Raw genomic sequence first — 23,976 nt, 5'->3', positions numbered from 1 at the left:
GGGGAGGTTAGGGTCATTTCCAGCTTGATAATGACTAGTGCAAGGCTGGGCAGAGGGAGTGTGCTTTTTTTAAGTTCTTATAATTGACTATGCCATTGTTTCTTAAACTGTATAAAGAGATTTTAATATATGACAGTGTTGGTTGCTGTGTCTGGGACAGAAATTGTCTTTCAGAAATGAGTGTTGGCTCCAAGAGCAAAATCACAGAGAAACCAAACAAGCAAGTCCTTGTCCTCCAGACAAACTCCTTAGGAAGCAGGAAAAGTAGTGCAAAAGTCTCGTCTGACTTTGCAGCAGTAGGATCTCAGGATTAACAGGAGAAAGAGATTGGCCATGGTTCATCTCCCCATTCAGGGAATATTTCCTGGGCACCCACCATATGTCAGACTCTGTGCCTGTGCTAGAAATGTGGCAATTCCAACAAAGCAGCTGTCCTTGTGACAATCCGAGAGAGAGATGAACATTAAACTAATAATTATGCACTTATCAACAGATAGGACAAGACTAGCTGGATCACGTAAAAGTGAAAAAAAAAGTGACTTTCCCAGTGTGAGTGAGGTAGATGCATCAGTAAGCCTATGCCTATAAGCATGTCCTTTGAAGTAAAACATGACCCAAGTTCAAGTCTTTGCTTTGCTCCTTAATAGCTGCAGAACATCAGAAATGGTACTTAAGCCCTGAAGGGGTTCAGAACATGCCACCCCAAAAATGTGCCGCTTTAGCATATTGATTATTTTGAGCTGGAGGCACTTGAGAAACAGCAGATACAGGAAGGGCTCTCTGACTTCCCTCTTTCTACCTGAGAGCAGGTCATAAAATTCCTCATGAGACAGATGCCCTCCCTTTACCAGGAAGAGAAGGGACCTTCTTATCACCAGAGACTGAAAGTCAGTGCCAAAATGAATTTGTACAAACCTACTAAAATAACTTATCTTCCATGAGTTTTCTCCATATATTTTCTTGTCGCTGTCCCACAATTTATTAGCCCTATCCCAAGCCCTTTGTGTTGCCACATCCCCACAGTTTATCACCCTTTATGTAAAAAGGTATGTAAGCTTTCAGGTCTTCATTTTCCTTCTGAAGACTCCTGCATACACATACAAACATTAAATACATTTTTAAGTTTTTCTCCTGCTAAACTGCCTGATGACAGTTCAATTCTTAGACCAGCTACAGAACCTACGAGGGTAGAAGGAAGTGTTCCTCTCTTATACCTCTTCCAGTGTTTCTAAGTTGATTAGATGAGGACAATAGCCCCATATGTCTGGATTTCATAAACATTAGATAAGGTAATATATGTAGTGTCCTGAACACTCAATAAATGTTATTACCTTATTATCAATAGAGTTAGCACTATTGTCCAGGTTTCTTGATAGTAAATCCAGAATTTTTGTCTCTGCACCCCACTGCCTCCACATCATTTCATGTTTTCTCTTGTCTTTCTAACCAAAAAACTTTCCTGGAAATTAGGTCAGATCTCAGCTAACTCTCACTACCATAGCGTTTAAATGGAGGAGGGGGCACAGGAAGATTTTTAGCAGTTCTAAGTGCCCAACAAGGCTTCCAAAAATGACAAAATATTTCCCTGAGGGTTTATTTAATTTTGTCCCCAGTCTTGTTCACAATTCTGCCCATCTGGTCCTGGAGGCTTCTCTATTTTTAAATATTTCTACTTTGGGAGTTTTGCTTTTTTAACCTATTCTAGGATTAGTTACCCCCTTTCAAGCACCCCCATGCTCTCCACCAAACCCTGGTTTATTTTCCTTGAGCAGATTCCTCAGTAGGACAAATTTATTGTAGGCTGTAACTTTGATAAACTGAGAACTAAAAGATTGAGACATCTCAAACCATTTTAAGAGGTCACAACAAAACTGATTCTACACTTGATACTGATATGTGATCCTGTTCCAACAAGACCATTCCAAGGGTACATGTTACAAACACGAATAGCATTTCATGGAAGAAAACTTTCCCTATCTAGACACAAAGCCACCCCTCTTTAAAAAATAGATATTGTCAATGCTGGCTAGATAGCTCTCTTAAAAAGAAACTCAGCTTGAGCTGTCCATTCAGGGTCTCTCTGGGCCATCTGTCAACATAGCGAACTGTCAAGATGTGATCCAGGGATGCACCAGAGGCCTGCCTGCTCCAAAGCAGTACCTCTGCCAGCCTGGGATGCCTGAATTCCCACTGTTAATATCATTCCTTCAGGATGGGGCATTGGCTCTAGGAAGTGTATTTCCTGAAGATTAACAAATCAACAGTCTCTATCAAAATAGCTCAGTATATTCTCTCATGTACTCACTGAGCTGGAAGTAGGGCTCCAAAGGCCTAGTACACAGGGCAAATGTGATTTTATGGTGGGAGAGATGGAAAGGAGTCTCTTTCCCTTGGATCCCCTAGCCCTGTGCTTACCCATACCCAACTGTCATCTCACTGCACCAACAGTGGACTATGAACTCTTTGTATCTGCAGAAAATCTTTAATAAATATCTGAATAATTAATAAAAGAAAAACAGGGTTCAAAATATCAGAAAACAAGTGAAGATAAGAGGTGGAAAGGACCATATGGGGACTGAAAATCTTGATGATGAAGGATAAAATGGAAGATAAAGAGTTAGCTGTAAACAAGATATTTAAGGATCAATGAATCTGTAACATCACCTCTACTTCCACAGCTGTCCTTTTACAAGACAGCTTTTTTTCTTTCTGAACAATTTATAAGAACTTTTAGTCTTTTGTTTATGGGCATCCTAATGGCAAGATTGGCAATAAGCAGAGTAGATATTATTATCATTTTGCCAATAATGAAACTAAGAATATGAGAAGTAATAAAGCTTGCTCAAGATCATGCAGGTCGCAAATTTATTGGAAAAAATATAAGTATTTTGCTTTCTCATATGGTGTTCTTTGCCTCTCTGTCTTCCTGTGTTCTTTTCTAAAAGGGTCAGTAGGGGCTTCCCTGGTGGCGCAGTGGTTGAGAGTCCGCCTGCCAATGCAGGGGACACGGGTTCGTGCCCGTGTCCGGGAAGATCCCACATGCCGCGGAGCGGCTGGGCCTGTGAGCCATGGCCGCTGAGCCTGCACGTCCGGAGCCTGTGCTCCACAACGGGAGAGGCCGCAACAGTGAGAGGCCCGCGTACCGCAAAAAAAATAAAAAATAAAATAAATAAAAGGGTCCGTAGACAGTGAAAAAGAACACAAGATGTGGAGCCAGAGACCTAGTCTTAAGTCTTGACTCTGCCAATTTATCATGTTGGACAAATCATTTTTGTTTCCCAAAATGAAAAAACTTATTGTTTTTCTCCCTATTTATATAATATTTATATTTCCAGGACATAATTTTAAAACTCTTTTTGCAAAGCACACTGTAAAGCTGATAAAATATGACATTCTTTTTATTCTTTTAAATAAAAAGTTGCACTCTTAGAAAAGTAAGGAAAATCCTCAGGAGCCAAAACACAAAAATGAAATTAAAAACCAGAGAAAGCAGCCAGCTTATGAGCTAATATGAGCACAGTGATTGTGGCAGAGATGATGGTCCATGGGGCAGTACACCATGTTCAGGAACTAAGAGTCTTGAAACTTAATGTCCAGATGAAAATGGTGGATGAGTACCTGAGCTCAAGCAAGGTGGAGAGTTGGATTTAGACCCTCACATGAATGGAGAGAAGGTCAAGGTGAAGAAGGTTGTAATCACAGGGACATCGATAATAAGGAAGATGAAGAAACATGGGTGAATGTAAAAGAGATCTAAAGCAAAATGTAAGCCTAAAGGTAAGGAGAGCAATGATGAAAGTGTAGGCTAGGTAACAAAAAGAGAACTGACTACCAGTTCAGGAGGGTCACAGGAAGTTTGCTTGCTGCTCCCTGTGCTTTAAGTGAGAAATTTAAAACTCCTGAGAGAATTTGCAACAATCCCCTGGCCTCATACTGCATTGATGGTTAAATGTACACTACCTTCATGATCAGAGATGCCTCAAACTGAAAAATGGTAGTTGGTGATACCATTAAGTTAGAATGGAAAACTCTTGGGAAACAATTCCAGGAAACTACATAAGATTCCTTCAGATAGGGCCCACGTAAGATGATCACACTGAGTTATCAACAGACAAGAAAACACCATGAGTGAGCCAGTGAACTCAAGGTCAACAGGAATAAGATTTTCCAAAACACCAAATGCTCTCAGATAGTCCTTAAAAGAATAATACTTAAAATAAATGAAGAGGTTAAAAGCATGAGGAAATAATTGTTATATTTTTTAAATGTCCACATGCATAAAATATAAAAAAGAAGAAAAAAGTAAAATTAACCTGAATTTCTACCTAGATATCTCATTTGTACTTACAGGATTTTAATCTATGGGTATGACTAGTGATGACATAGAGAGCTCAATACCATTGGAAGAAGAACTTGTTACTTACATTCCCCAAAGGGGCATGCCAGGCCAAGCAGGTGCACAGAGGAAGCACCAGGTTTTCAGGAAGCAGAAGTAGGAGCGAGGGAAAGCTTAGGTCTGAGCTTTTACTGAGATTTCCACAGAAAAGGCAAGGCAAGGCAGATTAAATATTTTAGGATTGGCTAGTTTGAATAATTCTGATGGGCTTAGGGGCATAGGGGCTGTCCCTAGCTGTGTGATATATGGTCCTGGGTTGATTTAGGGCAGGGGAAATATTGGCTTGGTGCCTGAGAGTTAAATAAAGGGGGTAGTTGGCTTGCAGATGAGATGTGTGTTCAAGTTGTTTACTGTCTTTAGGAATTAGATAGCTCTGGGGGGGGCAGTCTCTCCCCAGGCCTGTAAGTCCCCTCTAGATGTCAAAACATCATAAGACACAGAAAATAAAAAGCATGATTAATACACCAAAAGACACTTGTTAAATTTGATGTATACTTCCAAATATGTGAACACATACCCATAAACATTTGAGGATCTATACGCAGATCCACAAACACACAGACATAAAGATTTTTTAAACAAAAGGTAATCACACTATGCAAACAATTTCATAAACTACTTTCTTGACTTAAAAAGTCATGGAACCTCTTCCATATCAATAAGTGTTATCACACTAGTCAAATTTAATTTCTAAATGGTAGTGTAATTAACACATGGATATTCATACATAAACCAATACATATATCAATTAAGCAATCTTTAATTGGTGAATTTCTAGTTTACTTTTATTTCCCTTTAGTATAAATAATGCTTTAATAAACACCCATATAAATATCTTGTGTAATTACTTTCTTAAAATAAATGTTTTTAAACAGAACTGCTAGATCAAAAGGTTTATAAATTCTCAAGGATTGTTATATACCAAAAATTGATCTCCAAAAAGGTTATATTGATTTATACTCATACTAAAAGTACATAAGAGTTACCATTTTCCCACAGTTTTGTCAACAATCAATAATGTTCTTTCTGATTTTCATTAATATGATGAGTAAAAATGGTATGTTCTATTAGGTGCACTTTTATTACTAATGAAATTGAAATTATTTAAATCTGTTTATTATTTTTATGCTTCTTTTGTGAAGTGTTTCTTCATGTCTTTTTAGGCAAATCATTTACTCTCTTTGAGACTCAACTTCTACAGTTGTAAAATGTCATTAATAGATCCCCCATCTCAAGGTTGGAGGATAGATCAAGTAGACTAATGTCAATCAAAGCACTTTGAAGACAAAATAAGAGAGGATTCATTTAATAAATATTTACTGAGCATTTATTAAGTACTGAGCGGTGCGCTACATTAATGGAAGAATACAAAAGAAATGTAGTGCATGTCCCATCATCCAAGTACATTGGTGGGTCTGAAATGATTTTGACACCTACAGTGGGTACGTAGCTATTGTCAAAAGATGGAGGGGCAGCTAAAGGAGAGAGCTATCTTGACAACTTCTGTTTCCCAGGCTGACCACGTACATATCACCACTGTCCAGTAACTACAGACACTGGATTTAGGGGAATGAAATGCATCAGATAAAACATTGTGTGTCTTCCCTTCCCTTCATTTCAATTATGGAAGACTCTTAAAAACAATTATGTATTTCAGAAACATCCTTCTTGTTGCTGATCAGGCAATAAGTATCAGGTAGAGGCCCTGTCTCCTGAGAAATTGCTATGCTAAAACAACAACAATAGTAACCGTGTAATCAGCAAGCCCTGTACTCAAAAAAGTCAAAAGAGCACAACGGTGGCTCAGTTCAATAAAGGAGATTCCAAACACATCAGTCAGAGTGAGAGTAGACTTAAGGGTTAGATAATTCTCTCATCGTTTTCTAGTTCTTGGCTTATTTTGTTACACACTTGTGATTGGAGAGACATTTCTCTCATGTGTCTATTATTCCATCATAGATTTTGTTTTTAACATCTTTATTGGAGTATAATTGCTTTACAATGGTGTGTTAGTTTATGCTTTATAACAAAGTGAATCAGCTATATATATACATATATCCCCATATCTCCTCTCTTTTGCATCTCCCTCCCACTCTCCCTATCCCATCCCTCTAGGTGGACACAAAGCACCGAGCTGCTCTCCCTGTGCTATGCGGCTGCTTCCCACTATCTATCGATTTTACATTTGGTAGTGTACACATGTCCATGCCACTCTCTCACTTCGTCCCAGCTTATCCTTCCCCCTCCCCTTGTCTGCAAGTCCATTCTCTACATCTGCGTCTTTATTCCTGTCCTGACCCCTAGGTTCTTCAGAACCTTTTTTTTTTTTCCATTCCATATATATGTGTTAGCATACGGTATTTGTTTTTCTGTTTCTGACTTACCTTCACTCTGTATGACAGATTCTAGGTCCATCCACCTCACTACAAATAACTCAATTTCATTTCTTGTTATGACTGAGTAATATTCCATTGTATATATATACCACATCTTCTTTGTCTATTCATCTGTCGATGCACACTTAGATTGCTTCCACGTCCTGGCTATTGTAAATAGAGCTGCAGTGCATATTGTGGTACATGACTCTTTTTTTTTTTTTTTTTGTGGTACACGGGCCTCTCACTGTTGTGGCCTCTCCCGTTGCGGAGCACAGGCTCCGGACGCGCAGGCTCAGTGGCCATAGCTCACGGGCCCAGCCACTCCATGGCACGTGGGGTCCTCCAGGATCGGGACACGAACCCACGTCCCCTGCATCGGCAGGCGGACTCTCAGCCACTGCACCACCAGGGAAGCCCATCATGACTCTTTTGGAATTATGGTTTTCTCAGGGTATAGGCCCAGTAGTGGGATTGCTGGGTCATATGGTCGTTCTATTTTTACTTTTTTAAGGAACCTCCATATTGTTCTCCATAGTGGCTCTATCAATTTACATTCCCATCAACAGTGCAAGAGGGTTCCCTTTTCTCCACATCCTCTCCATCATTTATTGTGTGTAGATTTTTTGATGATGGCCATTCTGACTGGAGTGAGGTGATATCTCATTGTAGTTTTGATTTGCATTTCTCTAATGATTAGTGATGTTGAGCATCCTTTCACGTGTTTGTTGGCAATCGGTATATCTTCTTTGGACAAATGTCTATTTAGGTTTTCTGTGCATTTTTTGGCTGGGTTGTTTGTCTTATTTTATATCGAGCTTCATGAGTTGTTTGTAAATTTTGGAGATTAATCCTTTGTCTGTTGCTTCATTTGCAAATATTTTCTCCCGTTCTGAGGGTTCTCTTTTTGTCTTGTTTATGGTTTCCTTTGCTGTGCAAAAGCTTTGAAGTTTCATTAGGTCCCATTTGTTTATTTTTGTTTTTATTTCCATTTCTCTAGGAGGTGGGTCAAAAAGGATCTTGCTGTGATTTATGTCATAGAGTGTTCCACCTGTGTTTTCCTCTAAGAGTTTTATGCTGTCTGGCCTTACATATAGGTCTTTAATCCATTTTTAGTTTACTTTTATGTATGGTGTTAGGGAGTGTTCTAATTTCATGCTTTTACATGTAGCTGTCCAGTTTTCCCAACACCAATTATTGAAGAGGCTGTCTTTTCTCCATTGTATATTCTTGCTTCCTTTATCAAAAATAAGGTGACCCTATGTGTGTGGGTTTATCTCTGGGATTTCTGTCCTGTTCCATTGATCTATATATCTGTTTTTGTGTCAGTACCATACTGTCTTGATCACTGTAGCTTTGTAATATAGTCTGAAGCCCAGGAGCCTGATTCCTCCAGCTACGATTTTCTTTCTCAAGATGGTCTTGGCTATTTGGGGTCTTTTGCCTTTCCATACAAATTGTGAAATATTTTGTTCTAGTTCTGTGAAAAATGCCATTGGTAGTTTGATAGGGATAGCATTGAATCTGTAGATTGCTTTAGGTAGTATATTCACTTTCACAATGTTGATTCTTCCAATCCAAGAATATGGTATATCTCTCCATCTGTTTGTATCATCTTTAATTTCTTTCATCAGTGTGTTATAGTTTTCTGCATACAGGTCTTTTACCTCTTTAAGTAGGTTTATTCCTAAGTATTTTATTCTTTTTGTTGCAATGGCAAATGGGAGTGTTTCCTTAATTTCTCTTTCAGATTTTTCATCATTAGTGTATAGGAATGCAAGAGATTTCTGTGACTTAATGTTGTATCCTGCTACTTTACCAAATTCATTGATTAGCTCTAGTAGTTTTCTGGTAGCCTCTTTAGTATTCTCTATGTATAGTGTTATGTCATCTGCAAACAGTGACAGCTTTACTTCTTTTCTGATTTGGATTCCTTTTACTTCTTTTTCTTCTCTAATTGCTGTGGCTAAAATTTCCAAAACTATGTTGAATAAAAGTGGTGAGAGTGGATAACCTTGCCTTTTTCCTGATCTTAGATGATAGATTTTTAATGTCTACTTCAAAAATGCAAATAGCCACAATTTTAATCTCCTAGTAAATGGATATTTTCTCCCTCAGTAAGAATGAGACTGGCATTTTCACAGCTTCAGATTGGATTAACTTTTCTTAATAATAACACTTCCTTAGTCCCCTTAAATTAATGAATCAGAAGGAGCAGTGACTTGTGCACATTATTCTTTATTTGGTGGTGTATAGTCTTTCCTGTAGAAATGAATACAACTTTATAACCTCTGAGTAACAGCTTACAGCCATTCTTCTGCTAAATGGACCTTTAAAAAATGCACTTGCTCCCTAAAAGGACCTGCTCAGTTCTTTTTCATCACCATGGTCTGCCCCAGGGCAATGCATCAGAATATGCCCACCAGCAGAAGTGCAGCAGTAATGTTACTGAAAGAGTTTGGTTTGGGGCTAGGAGTCTTGGGTTCAAGTCTCAGCCCTGCAACTTACGAGCTGTGTGACCTCAGGAAATTCACTTTGAACTTCAGTTTTGCTTTCCGTTCTTTGAGGCATCAGGTCTTTTGTCCATGAATGAGAATTTGGGAATATAAAAAGTTTTCTAAATTCCCTTCAGTGTTTAAGAACACTATATCCTCTGCACTATAAGGCAAATAGAAGTACTATAAGGCTCAGCCTTTTCTGTCATTGAAATATACCGGCATTCAATTTATATTTCTAGAACTTCTCCTGTGTGTCAGGTACTCTGTTCTGTACCTAGAGGAATAAAACAAAGACCCTGTTCTCAAGTAAGTCACAACCTAGACTGAGAGGTAGGTCGTGAGGAAATTTCAACCCAAAGAAATGATGCCTATGGGGAGACCCCTTTTACATAATGGAGGTTTGAAGTGTTGCTGAACTTGTAATGTAAAAAAAAAAATTGGGTGGGGAATTGGATTTTTAAAGTTCAGAGAAGACAATTTTGAAGTTTAACTAAATAGTATTTATGTGCAGAAAGTATTGCATCTGAGGTGTTAAATGAATGATAAAATTTAACCACCACTTACTATCTTCACTGAGTCACACCTGTGAAGTAATAGACATGGAGTTAGGTTGAAATTTTTAATAAAAGAAAGAAAGGGCGGGAGGAAGAGAGGGTGGAAAATGAATGAAAACCCATCATATAAATGGGTGAGTATAGGGAAACCTCTCTGAATACCTTTGAAAATAGATTAGATTGTCTTATTGGTTGAGAGAGTGCTGATATATCTAGTCAATAGTGTTCTTTTAATAAGTATTTATTGAACATGGGCTAGATGCTCTAAGGAAAACAGAGGTAAGCCTGACAGGAGGCAGAGAACCCAGACAGATAACATCTCTTCTTGCCCTGGAACACTGTGATATTTTCCAAAAAGCATTGATAAAAGAATGAATGATCCTCTCCTCAAAATTAATAAATAACGTATAAAATAACAGGCATGACATAAGCTGATCCTGGCACAAAGGGCAAACATGGAAAATAATTCCTGAAAGATAAAACTAGTCAATCCAGCTCAAAAGTATGGTAGAGGAAACTCAACATGAGTTTGGTTGTGGCGTTTGTTCTCCATTGCATTACTTGTATCATCTTTGTCCAGGAATTACCAGCTTATTTTTTTCTTGAGAAACTTCACCTTTATAAAACCCTGCACTTCTCAGTGGCACCAGAGAACACAAACATGAATCATTAATCTGTTCTGACCTCACTGTCTCTACTCATTGTTTCCTAACCAGCTCAGTAAAGTCATACTGTGGATAAGTCTTCAGAGACAGAGCAAATTCAATCTCCTGTCACTCAGCCCTTTGAAGCATACACTACTTTGTTCACCCACTCTATGGTTCTTCAGTGTATGTCCCTCCAACACTTTCAACCAGTCTTTCAAAATATAGTTACTGAGCACTTATTATTGATACATATAAGGTACTATGCTGGGCTTTTCCTTCACAAAACTTCCCCCATAGAACTAGGTAAAGAACACATGCAGAAGCCAAAGCAGTGGTGTGAAGGCAAAAAAATAAAAAATAAAAAAATAAAAACGGATATTTTGTAGCATTTGCCTATTTTGATGGCATAAATACTCACACAATGCCTCATTTCAAACTACCAATACTATATACATAGCAGGGTGCTGATTGCTGTACATGCATCATCTCATTTAATCTTCATCACTCCAAATTAAGCAATGCTGGTGCCTACGTTTTACAGGAAAGGTAATTATGTCCAAAACATAGTTAAGTAACTTGCTCAAATTCAATAGCTAGTAAATAGTGAAGTGAGATGCAAACACCTGTTAATCTGGTTCTAGAACCTGTGTTTTTAGCTTCTATGCTGCATTGTCTCTTTAAAAACATGCTACTTTGAGAATACCAAAATGGATACTGAATAGAATTGGGACCAGAGAATCAAAGAAGTCCTCTAAAAGGTAGTCATAGCTGAAGCCTTGAAAATTAATGAGTTCTGTGACAGAGACTTCCACTCTGTTTCCTGTAGGGTACAGGAATAGACTACAGCCTCCAGTCTCTGTCATAATTAGGGGTAACTATGTGACTGAGGTGTGTATATGTGAGAGAGACAGTGCTGGTCCAGGCCTGGTTCAGAGATCCTTCATTCTCTCTTTCACCCTGCTCCACTGAAGGGGGGATTCTCCAAGGACCTAGAGGACATGGAACCCACGGAGACAGAAGGAGCCTGGGTTCCAGGATGGACGTGAAGAAAGCCTCCCAATGAGGAATGCCATCACTGGACTCTGAAGCAAAAGAGAAATATACTCTCGCTGTGTTAAGTCTCTGAAAATTCTGGATTTTTCTTTTACAGCACCTAGCAATACCTTGCTTATTGCAAAGAGTGAGCCAGACAAAAGAGGATGAATGAGAAGAAAAACAGTGTTCTAAGCAGAAGGAATAGAATGACCCAGAGGTTAGGACCATGTGCAGGAAACTGGTAAAAACCCGATATATTTGGAACATGAAGTAAGAGGAACAGAGAAATGAGATATTGGGTTTGAAAAGTAAACAGAGCTATGACATTAAAGTCTTGAAACCATACGAGGGGTTTCATATTGTATTTGAAGGATATTGACGAGCCACTAGAGAGATTCACAGAGTGGAATACCAGTATCAAATGCACACTTCAGGACACTCCCTCTTGCTGTGTCAGGGAGAATATTAGGTCACCCACAGAATCTCCTGGAGGGTCAGGGAAGCAGAATAAAGTGTTCTGCAGCCATGATTCATGGCAAAATCACACCATAATCCTGCTTCATTAGAAATATCACTGCTCCTACTACTAGTGTGAGACCCCACAACTGACCTCCCACATGACCAAGGCTGGATACAGGCCCTGCTGTTTCAGAAAATCAGATGTAACTGTCACCGTGCTTGCCACAGTGTTTTTTTCCCAAGGTACTTTTTGCTTTGCAGCACTAGCTTCCAATTTGAAGTTTGGTGAGGATATCCTGCTGGCAAGCACCAAAGCCACCTCAATAAATCCTGGCTACAAGGAAAGCTAAGAAAACACTTTTTTTTTTTTGTCTTCTACACTGGTAGGCGATGACTTACATGGTAGTAAATTCCTCAAACATGGAGAGTGTTCAAAGGTGCTGGATGGCCAAAAAGAATGAGAACTGTTTACATAGTGAGGTGATACAGAAATAATTAGAGCTGAAATCTTCATTCATATTCATAAAAGCAAAGAATTGACAGGAGCAGAAACCCAGAATGGTCGAAGATAAGTGGACTTATCTCAAAACAGTCAAGAAACCAAGAAGGCATAAACAATATCAAGACACAAATCCACTCACAATCTTTAAAATACAGAGTCTTTAAAGCATTTTTAAAATAAAATAATAAAGAACATAACAGAAATTTCCTACCAAAACAATCCTATGGAGAATCCTTACATAAAGCAAACAGCTACACCTTAATGCTTTTCACAAACCCTGGTTTACTCAAAATAGGACACAAGTATTCAGTAAACAAAGTAGACGGAAAGGGATAATGGTTATTAATGATTCAAAGAATATCTGATGCAGGATAATGTATCTGTGGTTGAAACCTATGACTCAGTTATACAAGAAGTCATATGAGGTTCCTCTGGCAAAGCATAGTGGGTCACAAAGGCCCCAGGAGATGTGACTGTTGGAAAAGAGAGTAATCTTATCGGAACTGAGCAGCCATGAATTAACTCTCAATTTACTGAACCATTCAACAACTAAGTCATGTCAAAACTTCTGAGCCCTTCATATGTACACAATACTGGGCCAGGAAACCACTAATGGGAGGACAGGAAACTGACACAGTCCTTGCCCTTAAGGAACTCACACTCAAGTGAGGGAGTCTGATCTGTAGACAAAAATTATAGTACATGACAAAAGGACCCAATACCTATGATAGAGATCAGAGAAGTATTCTGGGTTCAGAAGGAAAAAGCAATGAATTCTGGAGTGGATTGAGTTGGCTAGAAGGAGAAGGTGGCATCTGAGCTGGTTTTGAAAGATGAGTAAGAGTGTGACAGGGAAAAAAAAAGTCACTCCAGTGCCAAGTTGCAGAAGTGTAGGCCCTGGCTGGGAATGATTAAGAGGGCTCTATCTGCAGTACTGAGTACTAGGGCAGACAGTGGTGGGTGGATCACAGGACTGGAAAGATAAGCAGAGACGAGATGGTCGAGGACATAGAATAGGGTGATATCTAAACCAGTGAACATTTAAGGGAAGAGCTATGATGTTGAAACCACAGGTGTAAATCATCCCTCCTCCTGGGAAAACTGAGATTCGTGGCTATCCTAGACTTTAGTATCATTCCATGGATATTTTTCTGTTAGCCAAGGGAGTCATCCAAAGTTTTTGAACCCAGCAGTGCTACAGATCATGGCTGTGAGTTATATTGTTCACTGTGCAGCACAGTAAGGCAGAGGCCAAAGAGAAGCTGTAGGAGGCCATTGTAATAGGTTAGTTTAGGTGAAAAATGAGATCCTGCTGGGGCAGAAACAATGGGGATTAGAGGAGAGTTGTAGGAGGTACTGCACAGGTATGGATTTGTAACCAGTTGGCTGAGTTTTCTCACTTACACAGTCAAGTACAGGCTAGGACCCACACAATTTCAGAGTAAGGTATAAGGAAGAAACCACTTTCACAGTCTGAGCTCTAACAATGGAGTTCTAATCCACTCACTGGGGATTCTGTCCTTAGCCACTTGCCAACATAAGCCAACAAGTCAGATTTAACAATACTAAACTGCCTACACTGTACAAATTAGGAGTCAACCAGCAGGATATCCTGCCCAAACTTATTTTTCCAATCTGCCAGTCACCATTACCTGAAATGCCCTCATTTATCATGCATCCCTTCAGATCTCTTGGCTTCATCTGTTCTTAACTAAAATTCAAATGTCCTCGGAAGGAAAGATTCCTTAAATTTTTATCAGCCCCACTCAATTGTACCTCTCTTATCAGCACCTCTCTTATCACATCTAGTTCCTTTCTTGCATTATCCATACAGAAGTCTTTTCTTCTCTGCTTTCCCTTTTTGGTTTCTAATCTTGTCCAAGACAGATATCACATCTTATTCATCTCTGGGGTCACAGCTACTAATACTGTGCTGTGTATAATGCACAACAGGTGTTCAATGTCAAGTTTTCCACTAGAGAGTTGTAAAATCTTAGACAAAGTCATTTAGTCTTCTGAGTTTTCCTATCTCTCACCTATCTATGAAATGAAAGTATTATAATCTACTTCCCAAGCTGTTGGGAAACGTGTACTGTAACACCCCTGCTAATCTATAAATCACTGTACAAATATAAATCAATATTTGCATGAAACTAACACAGTTCCTGGCAATTGTGTGTTGATTGAATGAAGGAACAAGTGAGAGTTCTTCCATAAACGGTCCATGAGGGAGGGGTATGACCTCTCAGGAGGGGGCCAGAGAGGAGTTGGAGCCAAGCTGAGAATAATGATGTTGGGACACAGAGTTGTGTATTTGTCTTCCTCTGATGCTGAGGCAAGAGGACATTCCACACTGTCCAGGCTCCATAGTCTTTCTCAAGCAGGGGTCCTGGGACTTTGGGGCAGAGAGGCTCCAGCTTCCCAGATAATCTCTGCTTTCCTAGGCTGCCTGATCTGCAACTTTTCTCCATCGGAATTTACTATTCATATGTCAGCTGTGTGGCTCAGTTGCAATGTTATTCTCATTTGCTGGTTTTTGGTTGTTTACCCAGGTTTCTTCATCCACTTTTCTTTGAATATGTTATATATATATATATATATATATATATATATATATGCTGAGCTTGAATTATTTTTACTTTTCCTTCTAGCTCCCCAGCCAATTTTGAAAACTGCTTCTCCAAACAGTCAATTTATAACTGGGTAATTTGGAACACTTTAAAGCAAAGCTCAGTCTCATTATTTTTATGAACCCCCTCCTTCCTTTCCGCTCTCCTCCCCCAAGAAACGCCAACTCCATAAAAATCACTCACTGTGTAAGGGACGTTGAGACATAATGAAGCAAATCACAGAGAAGGTGGTTGGTAGAACTATTCACAGGAGCAGATGGCAGGTCTGAAGAAAAGAATGCTGACACCAGGGAAGTCTCTTGAAACAGGCAGCATCCACCCTAGAAAAAAAGATTGCAATAAAACCGACTGGGAGTTGTGCCCTTTGGAGAAACATTTGAAGTCTGGGGACAATGAGGCCATGAGAGACAACATGTAGCAGAGAAGGTGCTTCAGTCATCACACCATTTATACTGGGTGCCCCTGGAGAGGACAGTTCGTTTCTCAGTTCCAGCACTTGTCTTCAACAGTATCTGTAAACTTAGAGTAGGTTTCAAAGATGGCCACATCCTAGCTCAAGTTAGCTCTCAGCCCATTTGTTGTCATTTATCTGGGTCAGTGATACTTAAGAATTGAACATGTTAGAAGGAAATTTGTCTAGTTTGATTTGGGATAGTCCCCCCTTTTCCTATTAGAGAATCATCTGCAATCCACCTACACTATATGTATACAAATCCTGGATAAGGGTCTCTGGTGATCTATTCAAGTTTAAGAATTAACTTCCTTAGGGATATAAAAGTGTTTCTTTTAATCTAATTGTCCATAAATACACAAAAACTTGATCTGATATTGTACTGGGAAAACTAGACCACAGTGAAATATAATATTTTCCAGAAGAAAACATTTGGATCTAAAATAAGGGATCAGGAAGAACAAACTGGTGAAGGGAGGAGAAAAATCTGTCTCTGAAAGAGCCACCCACACAGTGAGCACTGAATAGGCCCTGGGTATAGATTTAGGCTGATAGCTAGCAAGTTATACATATCTGCACAAGCATCTCTCTACAACAGTCCGGTTAATCCAGCCTCTCCACTTGCATTTGAGTTTGAAAAGGGCTTATTTAAGAGAGTGAAAAACTGCCCAAACTATGCACATATGTTAACAAACCAAAGAAATTCACTTCCAGAAGTAAAAGGGCAGAATTTTAAATCCTGGCTTTGTTCTTTTATAATAATAAGGAAGAGAGAAAGAGAGGCAAGCAGGGAGGAAGGAAGGAAGGAAGGAAGGAAGGAAGGAAGGAAGGAAGGAAGGGGAAAGAAAGTGAGAAAGAAACAAAGAAAGAAAAAAAAGAAAAGAAAGAGAGAAGAGAAGAGAGAGGAAGGAAGAGAGAGGGAGTGAGACAGAGAGAGAGAAGGAGAGACAGACATTCTTAGCATTAAATACCAGCTCTGTGACACTGAACAAGTCCCTCAACCTCCTGAACTCAGTTTCTCCATCTTTAAAAAAAGTAAAATAAGATCCTTGTTGCAAAACATTATGAGAATTAAGAGTGAGATGATATTTATAAAGCATCTGGCACATAGAATAAGGACAATGGGGAAAATGATAGTAATGACTGATGACAGCAACAACATTGATGGAAGGGGAAAGGAAGAGAAGGTGGAGGAGGAAGGGGAAGGAAAAGAAGTCCATCAAATCCAACATTTTAGAAAAAGGGGAAGTAGCAATCTATTAAAGGAACTCAGAATCATGTGAAGAGAAAAAGCAAGATAGAAAGAATTCAGTGTAAGTAGAGGCTCCTTTTTAATTTGATTTTCTTCTAGGTAACAGAAAAAGATTTTTAAGTATCCAAACGAGAGAGACGAATGCGTTACACTTTGAAAGTTACTGCTTCTAGCTCTTGAGAATGGCCCCAAATATAGAGTTCTTCATTTTTTATGTCAAGTTTATTCTACTTTACTGATTGTCAAATGCCTTGGGTTCAACTCAATTCTAAAAACACTAATGAGGTCACACTAATTGCCAGGAATTGTACTAAGTGTTAGACATCCTAAAGTAAATAAACAGGAAAAGAAGTTTGTGACTTGGACAGGGAAAACCAGATTGATAGACCACTGGACAGAAGGCCAAGTGTTGCTGCCACAAAATCACTACCAGGAAATAAAATATGAACGCAAGTAAGATAGCATTTAATGGTCTGGTGGATATGGGACTTTTCACTGAAAAAGTAGCATTTGCATTGGGCTTGGAATACTGACTAAAGGCAGGCAATGCAGAGAAGAGAGGGAAACCCATCAGGCAGAGGGAAAAGAATAACCAAGGCAATAAGGTGGATGTTGATCACATCTGTATTGAGAAAAATAACCCTGGTGTGGAGAATGAACTTTTGGGGGGTTCTGGAAGGAAGCAGACCAGTTAATAACACCTGCAATATTTTAGGTGAGAGACAAAGGGGCCAAACTAGGTCTGTGGTAGAAGATGTTATATAAATCCAAACAAATATGGTAAAATGCATAATATCACCCAAAGGATGGCATGACTCTCCATATTATTAGCCATTTAGTCATCAAATTCATGAGCTAAATTTGAGACAAAGCTTGCTTTTATAGTTTTCTCCATCTTTGCATGTGTTAGGGGTCCCCCATTCAACACTCCACCACAGGTACCCAGTGCCCATGTGCTGTCTTTTGGGTGTTTGGAACTCTTATACCCAGGAAACACCCAGACTTTAGACTTTCCTGCTCTTTAATTCTTGAAGAACAGTTCTTGAAAAACTTGAACAACTTGTCTACTTAGGGACCTATACCTTTACTCTTCTATAAAAGGTTGACTGGTTCTAACATTTCATACTGCAATGTTCACAGGAATTTTGGTATTTTAGCTCTTGCCTTCTGGAAATATGCATTGACCTAAAAGAATCACTCCAATGGTGGGAATTTCCAGAATGTTGGTATGTCAAATCAGGACAGGGAAGGGAAAAGGGGTAATTTGAAGCAGAGAACCACTTTAGCACCCCTCAGAGAAGTACACTTCCCAGCACTTTCCTGATTCACAGCTATGTGTAAATAGCTGCTGTAGGACAAAGAAAATCTATCACTGATTTGAAACACACACACATGCACACACACAAGATTATAAAGAGTAAAGTTTTTTGGTCTGTTTAAGTGTGTGTTCACAAGTCCCATATGGGGAAGGGAAGAATGGGTGTGCTTGATGTGTTGCATGATTTACAAATCTGTTTTATTTTATCCCCTGCTGTGATGAAGGTGTTACTACAGCCTGCCTAGTTTGGGGCAGGGGTACTTGGAGAAACCTTGATTGCAAATGTAGTGTTCACAAAATGTCTGGCAACTTCATAAGTGAAGAGTCATGTGATGCCGAAGCCAACACTGCAAAGTGGAGTGGCAGAACCAAGAGGTACAGTAAAACATCATCTCTTCATTCAGAATCCATGCAAATATACGTTGAGCTTCTACAATGTACAAGGCAACAAGAGGCACTAAAATGCATAATCATTAGTCCTCTCCCTCAAGAATTTCAAGGTTACTGAGGAACCCAGAAAATACAGTAATAAAATAAAAATTAACAAAGAGGGACATCTCCGTATAGTGGGGAGAGCACTAGAGCAGTAATCAAGGAACAAGGATTCAAGTCACGGGTCTGATATGTATTTGCTATGTGAACTCCTGGACAACTCATTAAGTCTCTCACATCTATAAGAGTTCAAATATATCAAGGATGGAAACTAGATTTCAAGTTAGGTGCCAACACTAATCAATCGATAAAGACTTCCTAGAGCAATGTGATGATATTGATTCTAAAATATACCTGGGCTCATTGGAAAAGGTGTCATTTTTGATTAGCAATGACTACCATGAGTTTGAAAAGGGAGAGTATTGGAGGGAAAGAGCAATATATATGCAATAACCTTAACTAGATCATCATAAAGATACCTTCCAGTTAAAGTTAGTAAGGGCTGGATCATTTTTCAATCTACTCACATACATTTACAGATGTCTTCTATGTGGTTGATGCTGTGCTATGCATTGAGATACTGTGAACCTGTGATACAGGCTTTGCAATCAGAGAGCTCATAATATATTATAAATACAGGCCCACGACCATCTATAATGCAATATGATTAAGTGCTATTATATAGGTATATACAAAGGGCTATATGAATGTAAAAAATAGAGCATGCTATTCAGGAGCATGTTATTCAGGACTGACTTTGAAGGATAATAAGAAGACTCCAAGCAGAAAAGGTAGAGAGAGTATGAGTACATGTGCAAAGTGCTTATTATGTCTAGGAAACAACAGGGAGTCCAGTGTAGATAGATTATCAGGTGTTTGGGCAGAAGTAGTAAAGAAAAAGTCAAGTAAGTTAAATTGGACCAATTTGGTATATGCTTTGTAGGCCAAAATAAGAAGTTTGAATTTTATTTGCAGGCAACAAGGATTCATCAAAAAAATTTAAAGTAGGAGAGTTAAATACATGAATTTGTTTTAGACAAATTCAGTGCCAGAGTAAAAGACTAAAAGTGGGGTGGGGGTCAAAGTTTCACATCAGAGATAGGGTGCCAGTTAGGAGAATTCTGTAAAAGTCCATAGGAGAGAGAGGGGCCAGGATTAAAGCCAGGGCACAAAAAGCCTCAAGGGGAATTCCAAAGAAAAGATTAGTAGCACAGTGAATGCAAGAGAATTTCAGGAATATGAGAGGCCATAAAATCCTAGGGTGATGGGGGAAGTCTTCATAAAAAAAGGTGAACCTTGAGTTGAAGAGGTTGAGTAACTTGACCCTTCTAAGCCACAAAGATGCTTAGCAATGAGAGGGGTCAGAACTCAAGCTACATGGTCCTTAGTTCGATCTAACTTCTACCACCAAATCTACCAGATATTTGTAGTTTTAAGCGAATAAAGGTCTTCATAAGCTAAGACATTTAAGAACTTTTTTTTTAAATGTTAAATAGAGTTAATTCCTGAAGAACCTTCCTTTAACATGCTAATGTATGTGTGACTCTCTAAGAGGGGAATACAAATATGGAATGTCTCCCAAACTCAGTTGACTGGAGGCTGCTGTTGTCAGGGACCACCTCGTGGGGTGAGTTGTTGCATAGAACGCAATTTGGTAGCATAGAACAAATTTTCTGAAAATACTTATGGGATTTTTTAGAGAAGATCTTCCAATTTAAGGGGATATATCATATACTTTATTCCTATAATTTTCCTGCAAAAAAAAAATCATTTTCCTTTAGAGTCTTGAAAGTAAAGAGATCAGATTTTATAGAAATCATGTGCAGTGAACAAATTCCAGTAGAACAACCCACAGCAATCAGTGAACATAAGGAATGAGCTGCTAGGGAGGTGACTGAGACAAAGCACACCACCAATGTGGTCGACAACACCTACAGAACTGCTATTTCTAGAGAAGTATAAGGGCTAGAGGAAAGTGGTAAGAGGAACAGGAAGCCAAGTGTGGGATGAACCAAAAACACTAAGGAGGACTTTTCCTGTTCCTGAAATTCCTTTCAATGTTTTCAAAATTGGATTTGCCTCTTATCATCAGTTATTTCTCAGTACCTACACCAGCTTCCATTAACAGTTTTCCAAAGGCTGACATCTCTGAGCTGTCCATCAGAATGGCAGATTTGAGAGAAGAGCTTGGTACTGTTGCCTTCATATTTGGCTTCTTAGCAGTGTTGGGAGCTGTATGGTCAAGACAAACCAGTTCACAGGAAGCTTTGAGAGGATTAGAAATAGGTGTCCCCTCAGACGGGAGCATGGCTTGCTGAGAAACAGTGACTTTGTAGAAATTAGTTAAAGGAAATATTTTCTCCAAGCAAATAAAACCTTGTGGGCAGAGCACAAAGAGTTTCAGCTCCCACTCCCCTTCACAGCCCATCATCCTTGTTCAGGGCACAATTTGAACCGTCATGCTCTATCTGTCCTGCTCTTCCCATGTGCTTTCCATGGTAAATCCTTTTTTCTTTTAACATCTTTATTTAAGTATAGTTGCTTTGCAATGTTCTGTTAGTTTCTGCTGTATAACAAAGTGAATCAGCTATATGTATATGTATATGCCCAAATCCCTTCCCTCTTGCATCACCCTCCCACTCTCCCTATCACACCACTCTAGGTGGTCACAAAGCACCGTGCTGATCTTCCTGTGTGATGCAGTTGCTTCTCACTAGCTATCTATTTTACATTTGGTAGTGTATATATGTCAATGCTACTCTCTCACTTCGTCTCAGCTTACCCTTCCGCCTCCCCGTGTCCTCAAGTCCATTCTCTATGTCTGTGTCTTTATTCCTTTTCTTCCCCTAGGTTCGTCAAATTCTTTGAAAAGGGATAGTCCTCCTCTTTCTTCCGGCCCAAGAGTCCCTAATTAGAATAGTGTCATCCTAAGACTACAAAGCTGTGATCAGCAAAGTGTATTGAACTAAGACATGTATCATTTCTTTCAGGTCCAACTTCAGCACTGACTGGATGAACTAAATTTGGACAAATTATGTCACCTCATGGAATTTTGTAGATTTCAAAAATGGCCATAATTCCATGCAGTGCCTCCCATCAAGCCATGAAATCTATTTCTCCCCCTTCTGAATATGGGCCAGACCTTGTGACTTGATTTCATCAATAGAATACATTGGAAGCAATATGATGCCTTTTCTGAATCTAGGGTTCAAGAGGCTGTACACATTTCCACTCAATATCTTAGAACCCTGCACAGCCACCATGTGAGCAAGCCCAGGCTAGCCTGCTGGGGATGACAGACCATGTGGAGCAGAGGTAAGCCATCGCAGCTGAGGCCCTGCTAAATCAGTCAGTCCCTAGCTGACCTGGAAGCTGACCACAGACCCACAAGTGAGCCCAGGCCAGTCTCACAGAGCTGAAAACCTAGAGCCAACCTAACTTGCCAACAACCAGAATCTTGAACTAAATGATTGCTTGCTGTCTAATGCTACTAAGTTTTGAGTGGTTTGTTACATGGCAATACAAAATTGATGCATGGGGGCATAGCTTCCTCGTATGCAAATTGAGGGTTAATCCCCAAGATTCATTCTAATTAAAGATTCTATGACAATAACAGGTTGTTCAACTGAGTTTTTTGGTTGGAATTTCTAGGAAGAGGAGAACAAGGCTGGCAGTAACTTCTTTGCAGGCTCTGTCAATAATTTCTTTCTCCATATCCTACTTGTCAAATAAAAAAATAATAATAATAAGTCCGCATTTAGGTAAAGAGATACTTTATTTGAAAGGATTATTGGGAGAAGTTAAAGGGCTATAACAATAGGGACACTATTGCAGAGGACTACTGCAATAGGAAGAAGGCTCTGACTATAAGGTCTGCACATGTCTCAAAAGTCAGGCAGAAAAAGGCTTTATTTTATAAGGAGGATTGAATAGGGCTAGAAAGAACTGGACAGGGGTAAGTGGGATGAAGAAGTGAACTAATGGGACAGTTGATCAGGGAATTTTTCTTTGTGGTCAGTTAATGCTCACAACATTAAGGATGGGCTTCTGTCCTGGCTCAGTCTGGTGATGGGTCCAAGTTTAAGGTCCTGGGGGAAAGAGAGAAGCTTAACTAAAATTCAATCAAGTCAAGCTAGCAGGGGTTTTTTGTTTTGTTTTGTTTTTGTTTTTAGCAGATCCTGGAAAAATGGAAATTTCTTCTATGCATCTATCAGAGCTTGTGAATAATACTGATGCTTTAGTATTAGTAATAGCAGCTACCATTTATTGAGCACCTACCATGTTGCAGGCACTGTGTTACACACATTTTATTTTCTCCAATCCTCCAAAAGCAAGTTAGTTACTATTATGCCTATTTCATAGCTGAATAAACTTGAAGACTAAAGGGGGTAACTTATTTGCCTAAGGTCAACAATTATTAACACTTGGATCCAGATATATCTAGGCCAAAATATGCTTTTATCACTACACATTTTGGCCAATGGGTACAAACAGTTCAGTTAATCATTTATGAGTCAAAGAATGGGAACTTGGAAGGTCCGTGTCTGATCTTGTGATAGGTAATCAGGAGGGGTGCCCATGAGTCTTATCTAAGCTGTATATGAGAGAGAAATCCTTTGCAAAAAAAAATCATTTCCATAGGTACAGGATGATGGGAGCATGTCTTACTGTTAGTTGCTTTATAGGAGCACAAGGTTCAGGTAAAAGTCAACACTGTCATATTCAATTACCCAGTCCTGTTTATTCAGTCTATTACTGCATCTGAACATAATCTCACAAACTTGTGAAAATGAGAACCTCCCCCTCAAAAGATGGGAAGGCCTTTTTTTCACTTGTTCACATGTCTTTAATGTTTAATTCTTTGGTGTTTTCTCCCTTTTGAATTCTCCCATCTGTGAATCTTTGGTTATGTGAAGCCCTAGTCATTAAATATATATTTAAGCCATGTGGAGGTATAGGTAGAGCTAGAAATAAGCATGCAAGATGTATAGCACAGAAGCCTAATCACTGTTCATTGTAATCCCCTATAATATTCTCTGACTCATTATCACCTTATTCTCAATTCACCAAATTTAGCTACCTGATTTTCCATGGGTAAATTGAAACTGTGAACACAGTTTTTTTGTTTCAGTTTGTAGGCAACTAATATTTCTCAGTCCTAGAGCAATAACAAGGACACATAGCTGGAAATGTCTGGAACAATATGACTGTTGGTCATGTGTGCTCAGCTCAGCAATTCAGAACAGAACAGTGTCAAGAGTAATAAGGCCTTATTGCCTCTCACCTCCACACTCAGCCCTTCTCCAGTCTAGCCTGCACTTGGATGCATGATTGAGCTTCTCAAATCACAATTCCAGTTATGTCAATCCTTTCTTCAAAGACCTTGAACATTTTCCATATGCCTATGCAATGATGTCTAAACTCTTT

The sequence above is a fragment of the Mesoplodon mirus genome (assembly GCF_964341445.2).
Source record: "Mesoplodon mirus genome assembly, chromosome: 7".
In the NCBI taxonomy this organism is placed as follows: domain Eukaryota; kingdom Metazoa; phylum Chordata; class Mammalia; order Artiodactyla; family Ziphiidae; genus Mesoplodon; species Mesoplodon mirus.
This window is presented reverse-complemented; position numbering follows the sequence as displayed.